Below are 6,416 nucleotides of genomic sequence, written 5' to 3'. Positions count from 1 at the left end.
TCACTTATCTGTTCAATAAACATTTGTAGGTATCTATTCCCAGAAAAGTCTCTTAAGGTGCTATGGAAAAAACAAAGAAGCCAGGCAAGGACACTGGCCTCAAGATGCTTCGATGCACAGGTAGTACTAGAAGGTATTAAAAGGAGGCATCTGATCAGAGAAATGACTTTTGACTTACGTCTGGTGCCGTACGCATCATGCTATTCCTGATAAACCTCGACACACTTTGACAGCTTGAAATGCTAGGATATATCCTGACATTTAACCTTGAGGCTCCTTTCCTATTTCAAATGTCTCAGGCCAGCAATCCTAAATGGGTAGCTGGAAAGTGTCCCCTCCCCACCCACCCCCCACATATACATAAACACATACAGGCACAGCTTCAAAGCCCTTAGAAAAACACAGTAACATGCACATCCCAAAGCCCCTTACCACCTGTCCTGCCTCATCTTCTACTACTTTTCTCTTTCCTCCTTTGGAGTGGCCTAGCATATATCTCCCTCAAGCCACCCCCCCCCCTTTTTTTAAGATTTTATTTGGGATCCCTGGGTGGCTCAGTCAGTTAAGCAGCTGCTGAGGTCATGATCCTAGGGTCCCAGGATCGAGTCCAGCATCAGGCTTCTTGCTCAGGGGGGAGTCTGCTTCTCCCTCTGCCTGCTGCTCCCCCTGCTTGTGCTCTCTCTCTGCCAAATAAACAAAATCAAAGATTTTATTTATTTATTTGAGAGAGAAACAGAGAGAGAGCACAAGCAGGGGGAGCAGCAGAGGCAGAGGGAGAAGCAGGTTCTCTGCTGAGCAGGGAGCCGGATGCAGGACTTGATCCCAGGACCCTGAGATCATGACCTGAACCTAGGCAGATAATTAACTGCTAGGCGCCCAGATGCCCCATCCCTCAAGGCTCTTATGTTTGCTGCTCCCTTTTGATGCAAAAAGTTACCCTATTTATAACCACTGTTTTTAAAATGGCCCTCCCAAAACTTTTTTCCCGTTCATCGCTTCATCTTTTTCCTACCTAGAACTTATAACATTCCGAGTTATTATACATTTTGTGTATTATTTCACACTTCGGGCCTTCCCTACACAACTGATACCTAAAGTCCATAAAGCAGAATCCGCTGCTGTATTTCCAGTGCACAGAAGCGGTACCTAGAACATAGCAAGCTCTCTCTAAGCATCTGCTATATTATTGAATAAATGAATTTTATTTATTGAGTTTTGCTTACTCTTTGAAACCACGCTATAACCCAAGATTCTCACCACTTGTGCAGAGAAGAGGGGATTCTTAGTGTGGGAGTACTATCACCAAACAAAGGGAGCTTGGAATCTCCCCTCTGTGCTGCTTTAGAACACACGTCCCCTTTGGAGTACATTCTCTGCAAGCTACCTGAGGTTGGGTTATGCGAGTTTTTTCTATGCAATCCAGAAAACGTTTTCACTGTGTATTTTATAGACATGGTTTCTGGTTTGCATAGATTTGCATGTTTATCCCAAGGCCCCCAAATTCCAACTGCTTTATGTAAAATAAATGAGATCAAATGGGGCCACTGATGGCAAATATATATTCTAATCAAGACCTCCTGGAGTTGTAGCCTCTTTCCAGGGGTTAGAGGAATTCCTTAGACAGATTCTCCTCCAAACCCAGGGCACCATTACTCATTGCAGGAAGGGTCTTGTAACGGCCACGCCTTGACCTCACAGGTCATCACAAAGCTTTAATAACCACAGTGGCTCCTTCCACTTACTGAAACCACATTCTCTCTGTTGTATATATTCCTAAGTTTTATGGATTCCAAAAAATAGGTATTTCTGTGACGTAAAGGCAGGTTACGAAAGGGAATGTGAAATACCGAATCCTAGTCTGAAAAGCCATACCTTCTCTTTCTGTACTCTGCTGTTGTTGGTCTTTTAAGACCCTGAAACAGTGGGGAAAAAGACCCTGAACAGTGGCAAGAAGACCTCAGGATTCTTAAAAGGAGATCTGCTCTGGAGTGGGCTTCTTAATAAGTCTCCTTCAAAATGAAATTTTCTTGAAATTATTTTCCTAGCATTCTGGAATTGTACCTCTACTAGTCAGTGGTTCACCCACCAAAAGGGACTCAAAATGCCCTATGCTATATTTCTTCTGTTTCATTGCCTCCTAAGGGAATGCCTGACAAGAAATTAGGTATCTTTGTGCTGCTGATGTGTTCCTGTTTTCTGGAGAGGCAGTGCTATCGTGATTTTTAAAAATTCTTCTGCCTCTACTGAAGTGGCCAAAGGGCCTGATATTGCTGCTCATCTGCTGAATTACTACCTTCTTTCAACAAAAACAAAGTTTGTTTTCTAATGAACTACCACCTCATTTACAGGAATCAGAACTTCTGAATCACCCCAGTGATGTGCCCCTTTAAAAACTTCAGGAAGTTTGCAAAGTATTTCAGCTTCAAGGCTCCCAGAAATGCCTGGACATGAGCCAGAGATGAAGCAGACGCTTCTGAGCACAGTTGGTTTAACGAAGGAGTGAATGTACAACATTCAAACTAGGACCAACTGCCGTGGGTGTTTATTTGAGACTTCTTCCAGAATCACACCCACAGATCTCGCCTGCCTAATCAGAATGACATAAGTCACAGGCTGTTGCTGCCTTGTTTGTGATTGAAATCAGGTGAGTAGAAGATCGAAAGGGGGCTTGGTTCCTATCTAGGGTTCTGCTCCATGGCCACTGGCCTGCCAGAACATTCTAAAGTTGCTCAGCAAGATGAATTTAGCAGCCCCTTGTGCCTGTTCTCCCCTTCTCTTCTAGGAAGGTACAGTTCTGTGTCCTCTGGGTCATTAATGGGAAAAAATGGCCTCCGGCGATATACTAGCATCTTCTAGAGGGTTTCCCTTTCACATCATGCCCTGTGTCCTTGATTATTCTGCCCCCTCTGCCTGCATCCTGGGAAACATTCATCCCTCAGGGCTCAGCCCAAACGCTCTCTTCTTTATTAAGCCTTCCCTGCTTCCCTTCAAAAGAAAAGTTGGTGTCTCTTTTCCTATACTTCTACTATAATTCATACATACAGACCTTCAAGATAGAAACAGAATTCTTTTGTTTTCCTTCTTATATCATCTCTTTTCCTAAATGGTAAGCTTCTTAAGAGAGTTATGCTTTCTAAGATTTGATTTCCTTCGTAGTGTTCACAGAAGTGACAGAGTACACACACTCACAAAAACTTCATTAAATGAATGAATGAATGAATGAATGAATGAATGAATAGTTCTTCAGGTCTCCTGGAACTCAGGAATAATTATTGTTTTGTTAGTGTCTAACTTTCCTTTATCCCTCCTGGGCACAAGATATGATTGATGTGCATTCCAAATTAGAATGAGTATGGGTACTAACATTTAAGACCATGGCAGAAAGGCAGCTCGGTCAGGGGTAGAAACTCTCTTGGAAGAAGCACGCCTTCTGGTCTTCAAAACTAGAAGCCATATTCCTTGGCTCCAGGAATGAATAAGACTAAAGTCGTAGAGCTCTGTGGATCTTCCATCCCTAGCTAGTCTCACTTCTCCTTATGTCACCTGTAAATGAGTAACAGAATCAACAGATGGTTGAGGTCTATATTTGTAGACTACAATTATAGGGCAAAAAAAAAGAGAGAGAGAGAGAAAACACACACACACACACAACCTTGTAAACGGTTCCTAAACTTAGAGAAAAATTCTTTGCCTGCTTATAGATAACACCTTGAGAGAGGACTGAGGTCACTGGCAGTCAGCACTGGAGAGCAGGTGAGATAATTTTCTCAAGAAGTAAAGTGAGCGATGTTTCATCTGTGATTCCCTAACATGGCTTAGCAATATTTGAGGGACTGTAATCGGTCAGTGATCAAGGGAAGTCAAAAGAGACCATGTTTGTGATAACATGAACAATAATAATTGAAATTACCACTTTCCAACCACATAGGGCTGTGCCAGGAAGTATGCTGAATATGCAGGTCATACCATTCCCATGAAGATTCTGTATACTATGTCATGTTATCTATTAAGCATTTTGGCAATAAAGCATGATTATGCTTTAGAATTCATTTCAGAGTGTCCAGAAGTACTCCCTCTGGATAACTTAAAAAAAAATTGTAAACTACTATTCTTACTCTCTTGGGCAATACATATTTGCTTAGTCCAATATGGGCTATTTCTATAAGGCAAGATGTGAGTAAATCATTCCTAAATAAAAAAAGCCATTTCAGTTTATAAACATCACATTCTTTTCCTCCTTCTCTGGCAGATCATATTTTATTGATTAGGAACAACTGATGTGTCATAGGGAAGACTTAATAATGCCACAGAAGATACCAATGAGGAAGGAGCTCATACTGTATCTTCAGGTATTACCTTTAAAACAATCCAAAATGAGAAGTAAGAGAATTTTCTTTGGTTTTCTTAAAAACTTCTTTCTGATCTCTGGGAACTGAAGTGAATGCAGAAGAGCCATTAAGAGAACTGGATTTTCAGCTCATTGAAACCACAGCTTTATAAAGACAAGATAGGTCTCTTATAAATCCTTAATTTTCCACTGAACAAGTGCAGTTGAAATTAGTTGACTTCCAAAACTTTACATTTATTTTTCAGAGGGAATGGAGCCACGCCACTGAGAAATCCGCCATGTTGAATTAGGCCATGTCGCATCCAAGAGGTTGTGGAAAATCCAAAACACATTTGGCTGAACAAACACCATCATAAGTTATTATAGTGTACAGATTTCTTTTAGGTTGTATGGCACTTAAAAGGCTAATATATGACTGGGAGCAATGCAAAAGAAAAATTCATTATAAGTCGTTAAAAATGGATACAATTCTAAATCAATCCCCATTAGTTAAAGTGTAGATATTGCACATGTCTTGGAGAATTTTATTATAAATTCATGCTAACCCTGTGAGTAATGGTGGTTAGTCCATATCTCCTTCCTTAATAAAAAGGAACAGAAGACTGCATCCAGTACATTCTTATTAAATGAAATATTTAAAAGAAGTCATCTTGTTTCTCATGGTCGTGTCCTGATTATGTCAAGTCAAATTAGTTAAGTATATAAATTTCAGTAAACAAAAGTGACAGATAAATGAAATTCATGGGGACACTCCCATGAAACCATCCATGGACACCATACTAGGTGGAAATTTCACACACCACCATCTGGGTATCCAAAAGGAGAAGAAGTCAGTCTTCAAATGGTATTATGTCAATGCCAACATTGCACTTTTCTCTCTGCCATGTGTTTGAATATTTTCATGTAAAGGTCTTCCACTTGCTCTATGAAGATACATGGAAGGATCTAAAATCTTCCATTTGTCTTTTTTTGTATGAATCAGGCTTTTCTAGTCCTATCCTTTTTAAAACTAAAACTGCCTCAAGAAATGCATTAATACTATTTCTAATATAAGAAAATAAATATTCTCAGATTTTGATCTGTGGATTGCCTTTCCTCCACTTAAGAACACCTATCAAAACTGTTAGACAACTGTCAACTGTGTAGAAGCCTAACACAGAGCTTCTGGAAGCTTTTCCTGTCCTAAATACTGTGTTAAGCATTAGAAGTAAAACTATGAACAGTATTGAGGTAACTGTGACCTAAATAATTTTCTGTCTAGTGAAAGAAAAAGGTGTCTATACATACAATTACAATACAGCATGATAAATTTCATGTTAAGGGGATTCAAAGTGCTATGGGAACACAAAAGGAGGTTCCTAAATTGCTTTAGGGAATCAGTAGAGGTCCCCAGGGAAGGAACTGATAATTAAGAATTGAATGATAATAAGAAGTTACCTGGGTATAGGGGTAAGATATGGCATGTGTCCTTCAGGGGAAATGGGCTGAGTAAAAGCATGGAGGCAAGAGGCTAAGCAATACTAAACAAACAAGCAAATAAAAATACTTTAAAAATGCAACAAAGCAAAATATAACTGTAGCATTGGCAAGAATTGGCCCTGAAGACTGGGAAGAAGGGGTCAAAGTGAGGTGAGGAAAGGCCTTGTAAGCAAGGTCAAGAGTGCATATTTTATCTGAAGCAAAGCGAGCCACACTCCACATTTACGTCTTAGGAACACTACTCTGGCTGCGGGGTGAAGAATGGATTTTGGGGGAGCAAACCAGAGGCAGAAAGACAGTTTACAAAGGGTGGATGTAGCCATAATAGAAGAATAGCTCAAATTTATTGAGAGCTTATTATGTATCAGACACTATTTTAACATGGATGTTAACTCCTTGTATTCAAATCATCACCCCGGAAGTTATATTGCTATTACTCTTATTTTATGGATGACGTTAAGACACAGAAAGACTGAGTAATTTGCCAAAGTTTATGTGGGTAGTAAAGTCTACTTTGGATAAAATAGAGTTTTAACCCAGACAATCTTAGCACAGAGCCCACATCCTTAATGGTCACTGCCCTCTAGTA

The 6,416-nt window shown here is 40.1% G+C and overlaps 1 long non-coding RNA gene across 1 annotated transcript; it reads left to right on the top strand.

Moving 5' to 3' along the window:
• Nucleotides 1–2,341: 2,341 nt before the first annotated feature.
• Nucleotides 2,342–4,745, top strand: LOC125078189 (uncharacterized). Its single transcript, XR_007120822.1, has 4 exons — nt 2,342–2,644; nt 3,702–3,753; nt 4,250–4,349; nt 4,594–4,745. It is a non-coding gene; the product is annotated as an uncharacterized LOC125078189 (long non-coding RNA).
• Nucleotides 4,746–6,416: the final 1,671 nt, after the last annotated feature.

Source organism: Lutra lutra, chromosome 10 (genome assembly GCF_902655055.1).
Source record: "Lutra lutra chromosome 10, mLutLut1.2, whole genome shotgun sequence".
NCBI lineage: Eukaryota > Metazoa > Chordata > Mammalia > Carnivora > Mustelidae > Lutra > Lutra lutra.
Note: the sequence above shows the minus strand (reverse complement) of the source record. Positions and strands in the feature narration are given on the sequence as shown.